We start from the raw sequence: 21234 nt of genomic DNA on the forward strand, positions 1-21234 counted from the left end.
ATTTACTACTATATTTCATATACCTACACACATATACACATTAAAACATACTATATATGCACGTGATACTTAATGTCATTGTTAGTTTTGCTTAAATTATGTATTTTTCTACACGATGTTGATCTTACCAAATAAAGTCTTACTAACAATGACAAAGGTTCTTAAATGCAGTATCTTCACTTGATTAGGGCTTATGATAAAATGAGAACAGAAATGTGAGTTAGAAAACTAATAAAATAGTTCAGGCAAAAGAACATGAAGGTTTGAATCATGGTGTTGGCAGTGACGATGGAAAGGAGGCAAGTTTTAAGAAAACTTGCTGAAGTAATTGGAAATAAAGAGCAAAGGAAAGTGATAATAATAGTAGCTAACATTTATGAGGTATTACTAAGGACCAGACATTATTCTAAGTTGTGAACACATATTAACTCAATCCACACAGTAATTTATTAAATACTCTTAATACTTCATTTGCAGATGCTGAATCTAAGGCATAGAGAGATAAAGCAAGTTGCCCAAGGCTACAAGCTTGTTAGTGACAGAATCAGGATGGGAATCCAGGTGGGACTAGGTTCACAGGACCTGCTCTGTATTGCATTAGGGATGACTGATGTGTAAAGGTCAAATTACTAGCCGTATGGTGCTGATAAAAACAAAGAAAAGAGGTTCAGTGAGTTGGTGAGGGAAAAAATGAAAATGAAAGCCCTGTTTTATTTTGAACATTTTATATTTGAAGGGCTGAAAGAACATTAAAGTGGATAAGAAAACATGAGTTTGAGGTTTTGTACGAAGGTGATAATGGATTACAGCCAAAGCAACGGATCAGAGGTATTAGATAAATGATGGCATACAGTGTTGTGAAGTAAATTACCAAATTAAACAAAATTTAACTGAAACAATGTCCTGAAATGAATACAAATGGATTGGCCTTAGAGAAATATCCATTAGCAAAGGTGGCTGGAGAAACAGCAGATATTTCATTAGACACAGGTAAACTGAGACCCTGAAGATCATGAAAAGCCAAAACAATATTATGTTTCATCATGCAGGGAGCTACATCAACTACACTGAAATGTCAAGAGAAGAAATGTTATAATAGGCTGAAACATTTTGCTTGAAATGCCTCATCTGGAGGTCTTGGCTGGGTAAATAGAGAAGTGAGGCCAAGAGTATCTGGAAATATACAGAACAGTCAAGGGTGGAGATGTTCTCATGGAAACATAAAGCATTTGAACGGGAATGAAGAAAAGTAATTAGAAAGCTAGAAGGATAGGTGGTTGTGTTATAAATTTTCACCTTTGAATGATATAATTTACTGTGTAGCTGATACTAATGTTGGAGGTCTATTTGTGGTAGATTAGTGAGAATGTGACTTTGCCCATAAAATTATCTTGATTTATCGTGATAAATATACAGAAATATCTTCAGGAAGCATTATAAGCATTCAAGGTTTACCGGTAGAGACATACAATCAAAAGACCAATATATTTAAGAAGGAAGGGTGTATTTTCATGTCAAATCTCCAGTTTAAAAAAATACATCTAAAACTTGGGGAATTATTATTCCAGGAAGGATGGAATTTCCCTCTACAGGAAAATATCTACAACTGAAAGATATAATGCAATAAATAAATACATGATTTAAAAGAAAAATAAGACTGCACATCTGCTTCCTGATAGAATTATGATGAATACATTGGGAAATGTTTCTTTTGGTTTCTATTATTAAAGGTGACCACATCAAGAAAACATGATATTGTGTAAAAACATTATCTTTCTCTCTGTTCACATCCAGATATCAAATGGAAAATGGTAATACTTTAGATAAGTCTACCTCCCACAGACAAATAGCTATAAACAAAACACTAGTAGGGGTATTCTATACTGTTCCCATGCATATTTATGATGAAGACATATATTTTGGACTAAAGTGTATATAATAATTGAAAAGTTTGACAGAATTTTATACTTTTCTTATCATAGTCTAATGGCTGAAATGGATTAATCAACCTGTGGCTCTTACTATTTTTTAAAAACAACTACAACTATGTGGAAAATGGCCCATCTCCACCTACAAAGCCTACCCATTACTTAATATTTGGGTGGCTTGGTGGGGAGAGGATGCAGTCACACAGTAGTCTCAAGAAAGTTTCATCCTTTCTACAGGCTAGTCAGAACAAGTTTTCCAAGAAACATCTAACAGCAAATACCACTTAACTTTTTATCAATGTATGATCTAATTTTAATTCTTATTTTAAAATACCTCTGTGACTTTCAAAAACGTCTTTTTTACAAGTTAGTGTATGAGTGCAAGTTCTCTTCAAAACATGCCTATCCCTGGTTTATACTTCTTGAATGATGATGTCACAGTAAAATTAATAGATAAGAGCAATGTAAATCCAAGGGTACTCAAGCAAGACAAAGAAAGCCAAACAATGATTAACAATTTAAAGTTGTCTGGAAGAATTGTCTTGAATAACTTAAGTCAGGGTGAGCATCACAAAGGACACTTGACAACATTTATCCTGTAAAAACATTAATTATTTTACACTTACTTATTGAGAATCTACCATGTATTTATAAGTACCATAATGATAAAATGGTCATCAAGACAGACATGTTCCTACCCTAATAAAGTTCATGTAATAATGGAGGAAATAGAGTAGAAATAGGCAATTTCAAGGAATAAGTGTTATACTTGGAGGAGAAGCATTTGGGTCAGTGTGTGATTTCATGCTATTACTGTCATTATAAGAACTACTTTACACAAGAAATTTCTGAAAGTTGCTGTCTGCAAACATTCTCTTATGTACAATATATAGTATATGCAATCATAGATATACAGTATATACAATCACATATATACAAGATAGAATTAGCATGTTATATAATAGGCATTTATGTATACATGCATATACATCGGTATATATGGATAAATAGATAAATATAAATTTGTATAGTGTTAAAAAATGGTACGCGTGTATAAATGTACTATTGTGATTTTGCTGTTGTTGTTGTTGTTGTTGTTGAGACAGAGTCTTACTCTGTTGCCCAGGCTGGAGTGCAGTGGCATGATCTTAGCTCACTACAACCTCCACCCGCCAGGCTCAAGTGATTCTCCTGCCTCAGCATCCCAAGTAGCTGAGACTACAGGTGCACACTACCATACCTGATGAATTTTTGTATCTTTAGTAGAGACAGGCTTCACCATGTTGACCAGGCTAGTCTCGAACTCCTGACCTCAGATGATCTGCCACCTTGGCCTCCCAAAGTGCTTGGATTACAAGCATGAACCATGGCGCCCAGCCAAGTTTTTATAAGGAATATATTCTAGGTAGAGACCGTACCAGCTTTATAGATTTGGGTGCTCATAGCAGAATAGAATCCTTCAGCATCTGATACAAAATTTAATTTGTTCGTCTGGAAATGCTCATTTCAATATGACTATTATTTGTCACCTTGCTTTGATATGTGTCAAGAATTCTGGCATTACAGGTTTCTTTCTAAATTAGTTGTCAACCTCAGTAAGAAGCAAAAAGTTTACTCTTGTGGGAATGAAGAGGCTTCAGTTGTAATCTCAGCTCTGTGATAACTCAGTCATGTGCCTCTGAGCACACTATAACCAGTGTCTTAGATTGGTGCAAAAGCAATTGCGGGTTTTGCAATTTTTAATTTTAATTATTTTTTGTACCAACCTAAGAATTGGATTATGAATTACTCAAGCCCAGGGCAATTCTCTTCTGAACACTTAGCATTTATTTTAAACTATATATATAGTTTAACATATATATATATTCATGTTTAAAGAAATAAGGATGAAAAAGAGAAAGAAAGAAAGAAAGAAAGAAAGAAAGAAAGAAAGAAAGAAGAAAGAAAGAAAGAAGAAAAAAAGAAAAGAAAAGAGAGAGAGAGGAGAAAAGAAAAGAAGAAAGAAAGAAAAGAAAGAAAGAAAGAAAAGAAAAGAAAGAAGAAAAGAAGAACTGATAAAGCAATTAGAACGGGAAAGATTCGACCAACGTGTAGTTAAATGTAAAGGTCAAAATTAGACTAGACAATATCTCAGTTTGTTTTTTTATCCTGAAATACTAGGAGTCCATGAGACAAATTAGATAAAAAATATTTTATCATTATTTTCTTATACTATGAGTCCATGAGATACACTAGAAAAAATTATTTTATCATTATTTTATTAATTAGAAAGATTTTCAAATAAATATTCTGAAACCGACAGTTTGTCACGCTCATACTCCAATTACATCCAAAACTGAAATTAAACAAAACAAATAAAAACTTTCAGATACTAGTTCTTTTAAACAAGTTTTAACAAAATGCAGCTTGTTGGAGAAATTAAAAAATTACTTAGTGGATATACACTAATTTAATATATTTAGAATAAAATTGAACTTTAGAGACACTGTTTTCTGAACACTAACAGGTTGTCTGCTACTTTCACAGTATATTTTGCTCATAACATTCTTTTGAATGAAGATAACCTAAAGCGAAATGGGCTGATAGTAAGGAGGCAAAATAGAGTACTTAGAACATTTTCATAGCTTATTAACTTAATGTTACGGAGGTTAAAATGTACATCCTTCCATCTAACATATGTTTTAAATGAAATCAGTACTGCCACCTAAGACACTGATTTTGGATATCTTTGATTGAGAAAAGGATAATCTTCTTAAGTCTTTCTGATTCTAACAAAAATTGGAAAAGAAGTGCTGTGGTATCTATTTCATTATTTATTTAAACAAAAATATTTTACTGCTGCTACATACAACTCAGGATTTTAGATTCTTTTCTCAAAACTCTACTTACTTTTTTTTTTCATTTGCAATTACAAATCAACAACTGTTGATTGCTATGCTAGGTATCTCACAGAATGAATATGAAATGTGGAACTATCAGTTCTTAAGAACTGGTAGATTGCTAGTGAGACAAAGTATCCATATGAAATAGTTTTAAATTTAAATTATTTATTTTGATGTGTGAATGTGAGTTTGTGAATGTAACAATAAAAATAAGTTCAGTATATATGTGATCTGATTTGGTATTCTGATGGATAAAGAAGGTGAAATGTGATTTGGTTTTTAAAAAATAGAATAGCACAAGATTTTAAAAAAAGAGATAGAGAGAAAGAAGGAATTCCTTTCAGGAAGAACAGCATGAGCAATGCTGGGCCCTAAATATTAAATATAAATGACAACAAAATAAGTATTCACTACTTTATTTCACAAAATAAATATTTAGTAAGATTACCATTGGTTTCTATTTCGAGTTCTATGATGTATGTTTGAAAGTTGCTGCCTGTACAAACCTATTTTCTGTACCTCATTATTTCAGTAGTCTGAAACAGTCATCTTCTTTTATCAGGAAAAAGATCATGAAGTATTCTATATACTGCTAGAATCAAGTCTGACCTCAGACTTCTATGTATGTGGAAAGATACATCTTGTTCCATGGAGAATTCTGGGAACAATACAACAATCATTTCAAAAAGTATAATATCAATGGAAAGGTATGGATCTTAGGGAATCTAGGTCCTGAGAGGTATAGAAAAAGTTCTATGTCAGGCAGAGTGTTTTGAATATAGAATAGGGCAAAATCATAAACCATATGACTATCAGGCAAAGTCTGCCATAATAGTCTAAAAAATTATTTCTTATAATTTCTCTGGTATCCTTCTTTTATATTATCACTACCATTGCAATAGTCTAGTCCATATCACATATGTGAAAGGGTTAATTAATCTCCTTCAAAATTATTCATAGGTTCGTCTTCCCAAGACACTAATTCTTGGGTTATTTCATTGTTCAAACATATTCAGTCATTCCCTATCAACTATGGAATAAAATCCAAATTCCAAGTCAAAGCATTTCAAGTTTCTGCAACCAGCAGAAGATGCTTAATATATACTGGTGAGAAGACATCAAAACGCTAGTGTTGACTTTTAAAATAACAATGGTGTCAGGCACCAGAATAGATTATTTCTTTATATATTCTCTTTAAAACTCATTGCATTTTGGATGCAAAATTGTCATTTGCCTCTATCTCAATATATAAGTACACTAAAATTTTCTCAAATAATTAATAGAATAATTTTGACTGTGGCTCAAAAGTGAGCTTCCTTTCCACCAAAATACAGTGTACCCACTTGTGCATACAAAGTCACAACCAGTAGAAGACGGCATGTGACGAAATTATAAGAATATAAACCCCTAAGTGGAAGATTCACTGCTGTAGACTAGGGCCTACTGGAAAAGCATGAAGGCTGAGAGGTTAGAGTTAATAATTTATGTGTATTTCCCATTTAAATAATAACTGGAATGAGCAAAGTGAGTGGGTCAGTGAACAAAGTCTATAGAGAGAAAAAGAACAGAATATGAACAAAGAGAATGTAGTGAGAGGAGGAGAAAGCAACCGTGATGGAGCTAGAGAGGGAACAGTCAGGGGAAGCCTGGGAATTATGGGGGCCTCAAAATAACCCACATGAAAGCCCTAGGATTGGTCCATCTTCCCTACCTGTGTTCAGTCCTAGGCTATGGACCTGGAACAACAATTGTAACCTTGATCAAGATCAACCTTTTTATTAGTGTCCTGGAACTACCCAGAAAACCCACTGTTTGATAGGCATGTCCCTTAAACAACACCTAAAGTTAATAATTTGAAAAAGGACACCCTCTATGTCTCCCACAAAATAATTAAAAATTAATATTGTTTATCTCATTTACTAAAAATCTCATAATCAAGCCAGCATATTTATAATATGTATTCACTAAAGTAATAAAAGTACATAAGGAATGAATGAATTTATATATAAAAAAGGAAAAATAAAACAAAAATGAACCTTGAATTGAATTGACTTTGGTTTTAGTCTTTAAAATTGTTTCCTTCTCTTGATTTGCTCTAACAAAATTATCCTAAAGGACTCATGGAATAGAAAATTACACATGCTAAAGTGGGGTGTGTGTGTGTGTGTGTGTGTGTGTGTGTGTTTATAATATATGTAGAGAGAGACACACACATACATACATAGACACATATATATGAGTAAAGGCTTCTTTTCCCTCTGCACTTGAAAGAGTACAAGAAACATTTTATACCAATTTATCTGCAAACATGGGGCAATATTTAATATTCCCAAGATGAATATTGTAGAATGATTATTTAGAAATCAATAAATAATTATTTGTGATTACTTAGAAAATATTTAGAGTAATTGTTATTTATCCTATCTCTAAAACATTTCACTTTCTGTAGATAGGGTTTTGTAAATTATTATTAAAATCTGATATATTGATGAGGACCCAAAAGCAAAAGAGACAATTATGGGAATAGCCTAATTTGAAACCATACCAAGAAAAGCACTCAACAAGTATTTTCTCATAAAATAATCAGAACATTATTCAGTTTCACTTCAACTTGCTCAGAAGCTGAAGTGACCTTCAAGTTCAATTTCTGGAAAACATCATTGATTAACATACTTTGCTGTTTCTATTAAACTGTATTCTAGGGAATGGCCAAGCCGATAAAGCAGCATGGAACAAAGATGTACTTTGCACATTAGATTCCCTACAGATGCAGAAGTTACTCATTTATCTCTGGGTTCTCCCTAAACTTGCTTCTTGAGGGATTCGTGCTTAGCTTCTATTAGGCAACTTGATTGCACAAGTGCTGTACTGCAGGTTCCTACACAGTCTTCTGAAGCCCAAATTTAGGGAGCAAGCATTCTGGGCTCTCTTAGTAACTAGACAGCTCAAGTAGGGCAAGTTGAGCACTGGTGTGTGGTCTACAAATGATCCTGTCTCTGGGCATGAGACTGCACTATGGAGAATGTTTCTGGGCTGAGTTCCAGACCCTTGAGTGAGTGGATGGTGAATTAGGTCATTTTGTTTCCCCTCACTTTCTTATGAGGGAGACTAAAATAGAATATTCTGAAACAGCAGAATAGTGAGAGCGTTTAACAAAAGATCCCAAGAGCAATACCTGGTTAGAAAAGGCACAAGGAACAAGGCACAAAAGAAACAAGGTAGTGATCACACAGTGGAGATAAACTGTGGACAAGGAGATGGGAATGAGAGCATATCCAGCTTGGAAGGCTAAGTAAATAACTATGCATTGTGTTAAAAAGAGAGAGAGAGAAAGGGAGAGAATTGAACAATTGAATACATTGCACATTTAAGGGTGTATAACTGGAGCAAAAAATATGTAATATTATGAATCCAGTAGTAGATAGTTTAAAAGTGAACAGAGAGATGCTAGGAAATAAGTCTGGGAATTCAGAGTGGGGGTGCTTAAGGCTTTTACTACTTGCTGTTCAGCTTCTATAACTGGCTGATTCTTCTGTGGCAACTAGGATGAACGGTTTACACTGTCCTGCCTTCTTCCTCACATCACTGTAACATGATCCATTGCAATGTGCCCCAAAATTATCCCTTTAAACACATTTCCGTGCCAAAACAGATGGGATATTCAATTCTAAAACGCCCTTCTCTTATGAAAGTATATACTTGAAGTAGGCCACCAAGGGGCTGTTCTTTGAATGAGATGGATGCAACTCAGTAGATAAAAAATACAAAGGCAGGAGAATGGAGTGGGAATTTGATCTATTGTAATACACATAGTCTGTGTAAGACAAAGAAAAAGTAACATACAGCTCTGGGAATATGCCATATAGCATTTGGTTTCCCTGTATTAAGCCATGTATTCCTCACAATAACTCTGTGAGATTAGTGTTTTCATGAACTCCAATTAAAAAATGGGATACTGAGATGTAGAAAGTAACTTGTCTGAATCACAAAACTAAGAACTGACAGAGCTAGGATCTGGACCCAGGATGTCTGCTTTCACAGCCCATGGTCTTAGCCACGACACCACATTCATTTCCATACTTTAAAGCTTCGGTTGAAAGTTAAACTAATCAAGGACTCTAACACTTTTAGTTACTAAAGTGAGTGACTGCCTTTATAACTGAAATATTGAGTAATCAGGACTAATACCAGGTGTTGAGCCAGGGCTCCTGGTGTGCTGAAATAGCTGGGACCCAAGAAAGAAGGAAGGGAGATAATATTCTGAACATAACCTCCACATAGATAAAAGCAGGTGAGGATGAAGACGATGTAATTAAGCATAGGCTGCAGAGAAAAAAGACCAAGACTACAAACAGATCCTGTTGTTGATTTGTGTTTGATACCCTAAGGATATGTGATTTAACCCATGGAGATAAAGAATTCTTTTAAAATTGTCTACTTCTGGGCACTAGCCATGTTTTTTCATCTGTTTTTCATCAGTGACTATTATAGCACCTGGCATGTAGCAGGTGAACAATAAATACTCATTAAAGAAAAGACAAAAGGGGAGTTGGAGTTAGGAGGGCTTCAACAGCAATATAAATACATGGGAAATATAGGAGTGACATAAGCTTTGTGATAAGATCCATAGCCCAAGTTGTCACAAGACAAAAAAAAAAAAAAAAAAAAAAAAAAAAAACAAAAAAAACAGATGCATTAGATTCTAAATGGAATAATTTCAATCAAGTATTAGAAACTGTGCACTCATTTTGTGCAATACTTGGTAATATGCTAAAAGAACATGGAAAAAAGATACCTAGGTAACAACCATTTGGTTTGTATCCTTTAGAAACAATCTTGTGGCACTAGAAGAAGTAAGGGACGGGGCAAGAGCTACTGAGGACTGAAAGAGATCTTACAAAGAAGTGGGTAGATTTGGAATGAAAAAATCTTTTCCAGGTGAGATTAAGTGGGTGTCTGTGGGGTAGGGAGTAGGGGCATCGGTTGATGGCTGGGAGAGTTGGTAGCAATAAAAGATATAAAATTATTCCAGTTGAAAAGGAAAATCATAGCCAGAGCCCCTTAGGGAAAGAGCACAGCAGAACTGTAGACCCCTATGCCTGGTCCATACGGCTAATACTGGTTTGCTCTGCTTATCAATTTAGCAAATTTACAGTAGATTTTTCTCATCCTAATACACTATCAACTTAAAGCACACACATACTTCGAGACTGTTTGTACCCAGTTAGTAAAGGAAAACTCAAAATCTTCATGTACGATTATTTTTTTTTCAGTATTTAAATTATTGTTTCTGTAACAGTATGGGCTAGATATGTAGAATAACGATTCTTTATGTAATATAGGTATGTACAGATAATATCAACATGCAACAGATTCAGAAATAAAAGTTCTATGCTTTATACTTTCTTTCTAAGAGACCATGTACTCAACTATCTTTCTTCATAATGTCATGTACGATTATTGAATGTAATAAAGGGTTGCAAGTATACAAAAGAATGATTGATTGTTGATGTGGAGATGATGGTTTTGTGCTGCTGAATACTAGGGGAAAGTAAGCCTGAATGCCATTGTGATTTTTAATAACTCGAGTGAAAGTGCACAGGATATGAAATGGCTATTCACTGTACACTATTAACTTCTGAAATATGAATCAAAGTACTATTTCCTGAAATATGAAAAGACCCATGTGATAGTGACATAACCAAAGAAGGTTTCTAAACAATCAACATCCAGAGACTGGGGCTGGGATAGGGTGAGGAATCCTGTAATATCTTAACCCAGGCTCTCTGAAGGTTTATTGAGTACACATGTGTAAGCATAGCATTCCTTCTCTTTGCAAGTTATTCTGGCCAAAAACTTGCCCTTTTTAAAACCCGAACAATGAATACTCTCTGCCAAGCCTCATCATAGTGAAGTCTAAGTCAACAATCCCCACAGCTCTGTGAAATGTGCATCGAGCCAAAGAAAGGGAAATGTTATTTCACCCGTCTGTACATCCAGTATAAGTGCTTTTAAACAGCTACTTTACAGGTGATAGGAGTCAATTTCAAAATCTACTACTATAATTTCTTAATTTGTATTAACTTCCATTTCCAAAATTATAAATAATCTGTCTTACACTCTGTCATCATGCAGGTAATTTTGCAGACAGAATAATCTGGCTACTTTTTTAATGGCCAATCTACTTGGGAAGAAACAGATAACAATGAATTAAGTTATGATGGGGAACTATATAAATATATGAAGAAACAAGACCAAAGATAGTGTGGTCAGAAGAATGAATTTTGAATTTTAAAATATGTCAAGGATAAAGTTAATATATATAACTGCAAAAATATATAAAGAATTCACTCTCTGGTGTGTAAAGTCAAACCTAAAATCTTGTTAACATTTGAGATGGTTATTTTCATTTACAAATAAAATTTTAAAACTAATACTCTCGTTATGAGTAAGTATTCACAAACCATCACGATGATATATATATTGATAAAAGTTTAAAACAAAGAGGTAGACAACATGAGTCTGTACAAAAAAAGTGAGTTGCACATACTTAGTGTGCAAATTAAGTATGCATTTAAAGAATTTTAGTCAGAATATTATATTGCTTCATCCCTCTATTGGATTGAGCTAAGTTGTCAAGACAAGATCACTCTATAAAACATTTTAAAATTTATTTTGTGTAATGGAAACTAAAACCCAAAATCTAAGATTCTAGTAAGAGTCCAAATCATATTAGTCATATTGATCTTAGTCTTTTCAGACACTTGTATTGTTTCAGAAATTTCAGTGGGATATCACCCTTTAGTCACACATTCTGGGATCAGGTTCCATGACATTTTCCAAACAAGTTCTTGAAATGTGTTTTGTATGCTATGACTCATACAAACTAAAACCAGAAATAAAAAAGCATGCCTAAGCTTTCAGCCATTGCTCTGGTATAGCACAAATTCAGCAGAAACTCCAGTTAACTGTAAAGCACAGAATCAGGTCATTATTAAATAAGTATAAATATAAGGTAAAAAGAGTATGACTTTGGTATGTATAAAAACTTATATAGAAAAGGGAAAACAACTTTGGGTCTGACTGAAGGAAAGCTTCCCGAGAGACAGTAAAACTCAATTAAAAAAAAATTCAACAATTTGGAACACAAGGAAGAGAAGGAATAATGTGTAAAGTAACATGTATATGCATGTGTGTGTATATATGATATATACATATATATGTGTGTGTGTATGTGTGGGTGTGTGTGTGTGTATATATATATAGAGAGAGAGAGAGAATTGACATTTAGAGATATATCTGTGCAGTCATGTGATGTATACAATGTTGTATTCAAAAATGGATCACATATATCATGGTGGTCCCAAAAGTATAATATCATGTTTTTACCGTATCTTTTCTGTTTAGATATGTTCAGAAACACAAATACTTCGCACTGTGTCACAGTTGCCTACAATATTCAGTATAGTAGCATGCTGTATAGATTTGTAGCCTAGGAGCAATAGGCTATACCATCTAGGTTTGCATAGGTTAATTCTATGATGTTTGCACAATGACAAAATTGCCTAATAACATATTCCTCAGAACGTATCTCTGTCATTAAGTGATACATGACTGTATAGTGCATGTATTCATACATGGATGGATGGATGTACAGATATGCACATATGTGTGTAAAATGTAATAGGGAGATAGTAAGATGGTAGCCATATTTGCTGCCCATTCTATATTGTCTGGAACACACGTAAGTCTCAGCTTCTAAAAGTTATTTTAGGGGGAGGCAGAAGCCTCTTGGGTATAATTTAATATTCAAAATTGTCATGGTCTATATATTACACATATAACATTTGATGGCAAGTGATTTTTCAAGCACTTAATGTGGTAGACATTATTGAGATTGAAAGAGAAAAAAAAGAGTAAGTAGTCACACAGTAATTTTGGCAAGAATCTTGGAAGCATAATCATCATCTAGAATTGAAAACATCTGGCACTGATGTGTCTTGTCAATATCATTAAAACAGCAAAGACAGAAGTAAAAAATGCACATATTTTTTAAATGTTTAAGATTTATTTATAGAGATGACTAATAAATAGCATTTTTGCATGACAGCCTTTAATTATAATCATCATTTGAATTCTGAATGTTTTTAATAATTCAAGTGTTATTTTATTAGAAAAATAAGTAATTACAAGAACAGCTAATTTACAGTACTTATTTATTATGATAGTATTATCAACAGAAAAAATGGCAGCAAAGTAGTAAATGGAAGTAGAGGAAAACATAAGCATTCAGTTGAAAGGCACTGATATGGTTTGGCTCTGTGTTCCACCCAAATCTCATCTTGAATTCTAATCCGAATTGTAATACCCATGTGTTGTGCAAGGGATATCATGGGAGGTGATTAGATCATGGGGATAGTTTCCTCATGCTGTTCTCATGATAGTGAGTGAGTTCTTATGGGCTCTGATGGTATTATAAGGGGCTTTCCCCCACTTCTCTTTGCACTTCTATCTCCTGCTGCCATGTGAAGAAGGACATGTTGCTTCACTTTCTGCCATGATTGTAAGTTTCCTGAGGCCTACCCAGCCATGTGGAACTGTGAGTCAATTAAACCTCTTTCCTTAGAAATTACCAGTCTCAGGTATTTCTTCATAGTAGCATGAAAACAAGCTAATGCAGTACATTGGTACTGGGTAGTGTGGTGCTGCTGTAAAGATACCTGAAAATGCGGAAGCGACTTTGGAACTGGGTAACAGGCAGAGGTTGGAATGGTGTGAAGGGCTCAGAAGAAGACAGGAAGATGTGAGAAGGTCTAGAATTTCCGAGACTTGTTGAATGGTTTTGACCAAAATGCTTATAATGATATGAACAATGAAGTGCAGTCTGAGGTGGTTGCAGATGGAGATGAGAAATGTGTTGGGAACTGGATAAAGGTGTCTCTTGCTATGTTTTTGCAAAGAGACTGGTGGCTTTTTGCCTCAGCCCTAGAGATCTGTGGAACTTTGAACTTGAGAGAGATGATTTAGGGTATCTGGCAGAAAAAATTTCTAACTGGCAAAGGGCTCAAGAATAAGCAGAGCACAAAAATTTGGAAAATTTGCCTCCAGATGATGCAACAGAAAAGAAAAACCCATTTTTAGAGGGGAAATTTAAGCCTGTGCAGAAATTTGCTTAAGTAACTAGGAGCCAAATGTTAATTATGAAGACAATGGGGAAATGTCTCCAGGGCATGTCAGAGACTTCACAGCAACCCTTCCTGTCACAGGCCTGGAGGCCTAGAAGAAAAACATTTCATGGGCTGGATCCAGGGCCTCCCTTCTGTGTGCAGCCTCAGACTTGGTGCCCTGTGTCCCAGGTGCTCCAGCCGTGGCTGAAAGGGGCCAAGTTACAGCTCAGGCCATTGCTTCAGAGGGTGCAACCTAAGTCTGGCAGCTTCAATGTGGTGTTGGTCCTGCAGGTGCAAAGAAGTCAAGAATGAGACTTGGGAACCTCTGTCTAGATTTCACAGGATGTATGGAAATGCCTGGATGTTCTGGCAGAAGTCTGCTGCAGGAGAATAGCCCTCATGGAGAACCTCTGCTAGGGAAGTACAGAAGGGAAATGTGGGGTGCGAGCCCCCACAAAGTAATAGAGTAGTGGCCAGAGCCTCCTCTAGGGGCACTGCATAGTGAAGCTGTGAGAAGAGGGCCACCTTCCTCCAGACCCCAGAATGGTAGATCCACCAACAGTTTGCACTGTGCTGGAAAAGTCACAGACACTCAATGCCAGCCTGTGAAAGCAGCCAGGAGTGGGGCTATACCTTGCAAAGCCACAGGAACAGAGCTTCCCAAGGCTTTGGGAGCCCACCTCTTGTATCAGCATAACCTGGATATGAGACATGAAGTCAAAGGAGATCATTTAAGGTTTAATGACTACTTTATTGAATTTTAGACATGCATGGGGCCTGTAGCTTCTTGGTTTTGGTCAATTTCTACCATTGGAATGGGTGCATTTACCCAGAGCTTGTACCCCAATTATATTTTGAACTAAATTGCTTTTGATTTTCCAGGTGCATAGCTGGAAGAGACTTGCTTTGTCTCAGATGAGACTATGGATTTGGACTTTTGAGTTAATGCTGAAATGAGTTAAGACTTTTGGAAGGCATAATTTTGTTTTTAAATGCAATAAAGATGACATTTGAGAGGAGTCAAGGTCAGAATGATACGGTTTGGCTCTGTGTCCCCACCCAAATCTTATGTTGAATTGTAATCTGAATTCTAATCCCTATGTGTTGTGGGGAGGGACCTCATGGGACGTGATTAGATCATGGGAGCAGTTTTCCTATGTTGTTCTCATGATAGTGAGTGAGTTCTCACAAGACATAAGGGGTTTATAAGGGTTTTTTTCCCTCTTTCACTCTGCACTTCTCTCTCCTGCTGCCATGTGAAGAAGGACGTTTTTGCTTCCCCTTCTGCTATGATTATAAGTTTCCTGAGGCCTCCCCAGCCATGTGGAACTGTAAGTCAACTAAACCTCTTTCCTTTATAAATTACTTAATCTTGGATATTTCTTCATAGCAGTGTGAAAATGACTAATATATGCATTAATCTTATTGACACCAGAGAATGGTTCACTATTAGTAGAGTTTTCCACTATATAATTTAAATATACATTTAAGATAGTCTTTATTTTTTGAATACTTTTAAGTTTACAGAAACATTGAGAAAATAGTACAGATAAGTCTGCCATAAACCACATCCAGTTTTTCTTATTATTTATTGGTATGGACATTTACATTGGTATGGACATTTTTTACAATTAATGAATCAATAATGACACATTTTCAATACTCAAAGTCCATACATTGTTCAGATTCTCTTTGTTTTAATCTAACTTTTTTTTTTTTTTCTCTGTTCCAGAGTCCCATGCAGGATACTATATTACATTTAGTTGTCATATCTCTTTAGGCTTAGGCTTCTCATGCTGTAACAGTGTCTCAGACTTTTTTTGCTTATTTTGAGGCTTTTGTTTGTTTGGTTTTGTTCATTTGCGCTGAGAACTGATGACTTTCTTTGTTTTTGAAGACAGTTGTGAAGATTACTGATCAGGTGTTTTGTAGAATGCTACTCTAGCGTAAGTTATCTGATTTTTTCTTGTGCTTAGATTGAAGATTTGAGTTTTGGGGAGAAAGATCACAGAGGCAAATTGTCGTTTTAATACAGTAATATCAAGGGCATATACTATCAACATGATTTACCACCCACTGCTGATTACCTGGATAAGATAGTGAGATAGGGCTCCTCAGGCTTATCCACTGTAAAATGCTACCCCATGCCAATCTTGCTTTCTAATATTGTTCTCCAATAGAAAGAACCAGTAATTTTTGGAGAAATGGCTCATTCCAGGACTGGATCAGGGTGAGCCTACAGCATCTTGAAATGCCAAAAAATAAAGACATGCTCACAACACACACACACACACAATGCTAGGGGTGTATCGAAAAGACAGAGGAGCCAATTGAAAGAGCTCCCAGAGGCCAAAGCTGGAAAAATTGGAGCAATAAATAAATAAATTAAATTAAGTAGTACTGATTATAATGCAAGTATAAAATAAATAACCATGATAGTATGCTAGTATAAATAAGTGACTGAATAAATTAACAAGTATGGAGGAAAAGACAATTCTTCCATGCACAATAATTTCAAGTAATGTATGTAGCTACTCTGCCCACGAGGAAGAGAAGCCTAACTGTCCACTCCTGAAGTGTGGGCTAAGCATGCTGACCTCCTTCCAAAGAGTACAGCATGGAAAAAGCAGGGGAGAAAAAGAAGGTAATCTTTGTAGCTTATTGAGCTTTGCAAATGAGTGAGCAAACTGAATAAATTGACCAGTGAAAGATTAGCATGTTAGTTAAAGATGACCTAGTTGATGGCTATTAAAATTATTAAACATGAACATGGATCTAAAGCATCCAAGATTAATAATGATGGATTGAAAATCATCACAGTTATTAAAATGCAAATATAAACAGTATAGTTCATTACAATGTCAGCTTTTTAAAAAGACTTACCTATGTATAGATGTTTAATTGTTTATATTATATATAAATGTCTACTAATCTTAATATCACTCAAGTTTCAAAATAATCTCAAAAGTGTTGCAATTGTTTATCACTGTATTTCTTGGTTACAGTGAATTATTCTTTTCTTTTATTTTTTTTAGTTATTATTTAGGTATTTAAAGTTAGGATGAATTAACATGGACATACATGATGTATACCTATCTTTATTAATTGGATCCTTCTAAACATTACAAAAAATAATTTTAAATAATTTTTAACTATTATTTTTATATACTCTATCTGATCTGATCATTACACTATTTCTGTATGTTATGCATTATCATAAAACTCCCAGTCTCTCACAATTTTTTATGAGGGGTAAAATCCTAATATTATAAATAACACTTTTTGCTAAAATCTCAGAGAAAGTAAATTATAAACTCCAAGATCTTTAGTTTGACTTTTACAGTCAATAAAAAGATTCAAAATCACTATTACCTATTTAAACAATTGGTTATACTTCAATAGTATTTAGAATTTGTTCAGCATTGAACAACAGGAAGGTATAAAAAGTTAGGGAAGACAAATTCCTACCCTCAAGATTCTTATTACCTAGTAAGGGATCATAAGCACAGAAAAAGTAAAGAAGAATACAAATGTTTGAAAATAGACTATTAGCTTGACAGGTATGGAAAATGTATAAAATTAAAAAGGATTTTGGCTATGTTTCCTGGAGAATGGGAATTGTTTTAAAACCACATTTTCAGGCAGGAAAGAATGTGATCAGTGTTATTGCCCATAGAAAATCATCATTACTATTATTGTTATTATGACTTATTCCACAAATGTGAATATTTGTTTCTCCTTTCAAGGATTATGTTATGGAGTGTTGAAATACTACTTTACTTAAGTACTCTGTGCAGCTCCAGGTGTTTAGAGGAAGAATAATAAGTTTTCAAAACCAGCCTATGGCTACTCTTGTTGATGAAGAAAATTATTTATTAATTGACAAGGATGATTCTCAAGGAACATGTGTCAGCAATGTAGTGAACTGCCCAGACAGAACAGCAAAGTTCAGAGTCAACATTTGCTTTTCCAAAATAATGAAGCTATAACAAACAACCTGAAGACATAATACTCATTAAACTAGCACCAATTAGAATGTCTTCCCCTTGAGATTGAGAATTTGATATTACACAGGCATAATAAAATTAGTAATGAGTTAGCCCAGTAGCTCTATTAATGTAGTAAACAGATACTGAGACACAGAGAGGCTTGCCAATCCCTGAAGTTATCTTCAGAGACACCTCTGGTTTATGATAACCCTTTTGATAGTTAACAAATAAATGTCCATGCAATGGAATGAGAGCACAGTATGAAGAATAACTGGAGACTATGAAACTTCTTGAATTAATTTAACTTCAACCCCAAGCAATATCCTTCTTAGTTTTGGAAAAGAAAAATATGTGGGAGTAAATCAGCTTGGTGACTCAAGTTGAAACCTGAAGTCCGGTCTGTTACCCTTTCAGAAACAGTAGAAGATGTGCTTCCTCTGCCTTTCCAGTTGTTTATATTCCTGACCTTCCCTGCCACCAAAAATAATTCCCATTCCCACGCTTACTAGTCCTCCCCCTATATAAAAGAGAGATTACAAATTCAGTTTTTCTTTGTGCATTTTCCTTCTGCAAAATATAAAGCAAATCATTAGTAAAGACTTACCTATAAAGGCAATTCTGGTGAAAGGCAAAAGAAAGCCACAGCAATTACTTTTCTATCTTTTATCATTAGTTTCTGCTAGTGTTGATTATAGTTTCCTGATAATTCCAAAACATTTTACATTGCCAGATACTTTTTCTTAACCTCCCATCTCAAAATGTCAACAGGAAAGTAACCAGAGCAAACTACAAAAGTGAACCAATGGTGCTGAAATGTGAAGTAAATTCTTAGGTATTCAGGTTATGAGGACAATAAGTAGACAGAGGAAAACTTAACTAATCTCAGGAAATGTTCTTAACATAACCATGGGATTTCTATTTGATAAATTATTTTCTTTTTTTGTTCCCCTTTATGGACATTGTTAAAGAAACTAATAATTCCTACAAAGGAAAATGAAACCTATAGGTATGAATAGATCTTTAATATCACATACATATGATTCTGGGCTTATCAATTTGATGTGGTTCATTCTCATTCTCAACCATGAATTGCATTTAAATTTTTGAGTGTCCTCCACATGTAAATGATAACAGATACAGATACAGCATCATAACTGACCTCAGAAAGTCCTCCCATTAAGTAGGGTCACGACAACTTGCTTGAAGTTTCTGAAAGGAGACCCACACCCAGGTAAAACAGTTCCTATCTCAGCCCTGTCCCTTACTAGCTTATATTTGGGCACATCAAGCAACATTTTTGTATCTCATTTATTATCATGTCTAAAATAATAACTACCTAGCTTATTCCCCCATCAACACAACTTTTTAAGAATTATGATTCTTTGTTAAGAACATAAAAGCCAAAATGGGACAATACCCATTTATAACTCTTTATGTCTCTGTTTTTTTTTTTTTTTTCTTTTCTGTTCAAAAAGAAAAGAAAAGAATAAGAGAATAATAACACTTGTATCATATTGTTGAGGATATCAATTGTGATAAAGTTCACAGCATCTGAAACACGATAGGTGTTTGATAAATGTCTCTTCCCTTCTCTAGCAATTTTCCATTTCACAATTGGGCAAATTCCATTGGAAATGTTGGCAATCCGAATCAGTACTGTGTTACTGTCTCTCAGCCCTTGACCCTACTCCTATCTCGTCCCACATCACCTTCCTGTATTTCCTGGCCTTTCCCTTCCAAGAGCCAAGGTCTTTTCTCATCTCCCTGACCAGGGTCATCACTTTGCGCCTGTCAGCGATGGCACCCCTGACCAGCCTTAGCTGCTCGGGCGAGTCTCAGAGACTCTTAAGACCGGAGTGGGTTAAAGCAGTGGCCAGCTGGGGCTGATCACTCCCAATCCCAATCTTCTTGCTCATTCTCCTTGTTGTCTGGCCTCGGAGAAAGAAAAGGAGAAGGGAGGGCATCACTGGAGTGATGATATGTGTGTCTTCTTGCTCATCCTCCTTGCTGTCTGGCCTCAAAGAAGGAGAACGAAAAAGAGAAGGAAAAGGAGAAGGGAAGGCATCACTGGAGTGATGACATGTGGCTCTCTCCCTTCTCCGCCTTTCACATTTTTCTTTCCACGTGCAGGACTGGGAAGGCTCTGACCGCCCTTGCCCCCGCGGTTGTCATGGTTACACAATAGCAGCAGCACCAGACCCAGAAGATGTCTCAGACCTCTCCTCTACCTCCACCTCAACCCTTCCCTCTCTGTTAGGAAATCCTCCCCCTCGTCTCCGCGCGCCCCCACCACGCCATCCCCAGCTTGCGCACACATTCAGGAGAACCCTTTTTAGGCTAAACCATAAACTTTAGATCCTCTCCTCTCTTCTTTGGCTTGTGTAAATAGCACCAATTTAAGGGAGAAGTGGTGGGGTTTTGGTGATGAAATAAGAGTCCACGCAGAGAAGCTTGCGTTTTATTACCGCTTCGCTCGAGGCGAAATCGCTGAAAGTTCGCCCGTTTAACTCCTGTCCCCATAACTCGGAATCCCGGACATTAGCGGCCCCAGCTGCTGGCGCGGCTCTGGTCCAGTACCCTGGATCCAAGAGCGCCCTCCCAGAGCGCGGTGTCTCCTCCTTCTGTCAATTTCCTTCCTTGCACTGGGACGGAGTCAAAGCAACTCAGCCCAGTAGGTTGAGCTCAAGTCATCAGAGGAGGAGAATCAGCGCCGAAAACGGCCCGTGCGCTACCAGCGTAGCCCATTAACGCATTAACTCCGGGCTTGTTGGGCGGAAGCCGGGAGGAAACACCCGGGGGACCGCACTCCTGGTTAAATGCCCAGCACGAGTCAAATCCGGCCTTTCCAAAGTGAGCCAAGCCCACTACTACAAAGGGATCCCCCGAGTGTTTTGCCTTAACCACATTTCAGACAGCCAGCTCTGTGGCTGCTCTTTGACTCCAACTTTCCCTCTAAATCTAAAAGGATGCACACTTCCATCAGACGGAGCGTCGCGATTCCCCGGCGAGGAAAAAGGCGTCGTCCATTCCTCTCCCAAAATGCTACAAAAAAACCACCACGCTTCCCTTCCCTCTTCCTTGCCCCTTTCGCTTCCCCCTAGACCAACAGCGAAAGGAGCGAGCCAGGGAGCAGATGCCCTTTGGTCAAATCCTACCCGGATGTTCCCGACCAAAGCGTCTCCAAATGAACCTGCAGCCGGCGGAAGCCCGGGACACGTTCATAGGCGCTCTCCGCTGCCCAGAACTGGAGGGGTGGTGGGGGAGCGAG

At 36.1% G+C, this 21234-nt stretch overlaps 1 protein-coding gene across 2 annotated transcripts in view; it reads right to left on the reverse strand.

Moving 5' to 3' along the window:
* The window catches only part of SEMA3D (semaphorin 3D), a 203422-nt gene that overhangs the window by 181304 nt on the left and 884 nt on the right, over nucleotides 1-21234 (reverse strand). The window lies entirely within an intron of this gene.

The sequence above is a fragment of the Papio anubis genome, chromosome 4 (assembly GCF_008728515.1).
Source record: "Papio anubis isolate 15944 chromosome 4, Panubis1.0, whole genome shotgun sequence".
Lineage (NCBI taxonomy): Eukaryota > Metazoa > Chordata > Mammalia > Primates > Cercopithecidae > Papio > Papio anubis.